The sequence below is a fragment of the Octodon degus genome, unplaced genomic scaffold (assembly GCF_000260255.1).
Source record: "Octodon degus isolate 3935 unplaced genomic scaffold, OctDeg1.0 scaffold00001, whole genome shotgun sequence".
Taxonomy (NCBI): domain Eukaryota; kingdom Metazoa; phylum Chordata; class Mammalia; order Rodentia; family Octodontidae; genus Octodon; species Octodon degus.
In genome coordinates this window covers 39,435,276-39,436,928 of record NW_004524577.1, presented here as the reverse complement: position 1 = coordinate 39,436,928, position 1,653 = coordinate 39,435,276, and the positions used below count along the sequence as shown (strand labels likewise).

The window sequence follows — 1,653 nt, the reverse complement described above, 5'->3', positions numbered from 1 at the left end:
TATAATTGAAAAGTTCTAGGTGCTTCATAATTGACCTTTTGATACAAAATGACCTATTCAATTTGCAACTTGTGGTTCTTGGTGTTGAAGTCCATAGGACAAACTAGGAAGTCTTCAAACCTTGAGCTCAATTCCATGAGGGATTATTTGGCTTTTGAATCGTGTTCTCCTTGTCTAAGAGGTAGCAGCAGCAACAATGCCCACCTTCTGGGCAGCTTCTTTCTTGGCATGATGAGCCTGCAGAACTGCCACAGCTTCCTCCACCTTTGAACGCAGAGACTCAGGGGACTCAAGCATGTGCAGCAGCTCCGAGTTATCGATCTCCAGCAGCATGCCTGTGATCTTGCCAGCCAGGTTCGAATGCATTGTTTGGATGAGTGGGAACAAACGTTCTCCTAGCATCTGCTTCTGCTCCTGGGGGGGTGCTGCAGCCAGCATAGAGGCAGTCAGGGGCTCCTGGCCCTGCACGTGGACAGCAGGCTGCGGTGCCTGCAGAGGCTGTATGGCAGGGTGTGGACTGCGGACACTAGAGGCACACTTGTATGGTGCCACTGCCCGAGGAGCAGTAGCAGCAACTGCAGCCCGAGGTGTGAGGTTTGGAACGGCTGTGGGACACCTCCAGACTGGCAGCTGTCAGTCAGCCCTTGCTGGGCGGCACCAGCCCCACCAAAGTCCATAGCCAAGTGGTCCGGGCACTCAGACCCGACTCTCTGAGTGGTAATAGGGAGGCCACGAGAGGCTGGAGCATTACCAGTTGGAGCCAGATGGCAAAGAGCTGGACAAGGCCCAGACTGGCGTATAGCACTTGGCATTCCTTGGAAGCCCTGAGGTCTCCCACCTTGCTGCCAACATGGATTAGGCCTCATCTGTGCCAACAGGTTAGGCATGTAATACGGAGGTCTTCCCTGAGCCTGTGGAACTGCCGGCACGAAGTAGCCAGCAGCTGCAGGCTGGAACTGGTTTAAGATGGCATTGGCAGGGAGCGCTCTCATTCCAGCCACTCGCTGCATGTACTGATTGGTTAAGTGAGCCTTTCTCTCCTCCTTCCTTTGGGCTAGGGCAACATACAGTGGCTTGGAACCCACGATGCGCCCATTCATTTCAGTGACTGCTTTGGTTGCCTCCTCAGGAGATGAGAAACAGACAAAACCAAATCCTTTGCTTCTTCCATCCTCCAGCATTACCTTAGCACTGGTGATTGACCCAAATGGAGAAAATTCTTTTCTTAATTTCTCATCATCAATGGTGTCATCCAAGTTCTTAATGTAGAGGTTCACTCCCTGGTATCGACTAATTCTCTCCTGTTTCAGCTGCTCAAATTTCCGTTTTAATTCAGCCTGCCATTCTACTTTCTTCTGTGCACGGCCTACAAATATGACTTTACCACTGATTTCGTTCCCATTCATCTCTTCCACAGCCTTATTGGCATCCTCGTGTTTTTCGTAACTCACAAAGCCAAAGCCTTCGGATTTCCCACTGGGATCTCTCATCACCTTGACACTTAGGGTCTTACCAAACTGGCTGAATAGCTCCTTCAGACTCTCATCATCTACTTCTTCTCCGAAGTTCTTGATATAAACATTGGTGAATTCTTTGGCTTTGGCTCCAAGCTCAGCCTCCCGCTCTTTGCGAGACTTGAATCTGCCTACAAAC

At 50.5% G+C, this 1,653-nt stretch overlaps 1 protein-coding gene and 1 pseudogene across 2 annotated transcripts in view; both read right to left on the bottom strand.

The window, feature by feature from the left end:
* Arl15 (ADP ribosylation factor like GTPase 15) overlaps nt 1-1,653 on the bottom strand; it is a 505,974-nt gene that overhangs the window by 454,519 nt on the left and 49,802 nt on the right. The gene's annotated exons all lie outside the window — the stretch shown is intronic.
* Nucleotides 7-1,649, bottom strand: LOC105742924 (annotated as a pseudogene). The gene has a single exon (XR_001117198.2). The product of XR_001117198.2 is annotated as a polyadenylate-binding protein 4 pseudogene (transcript).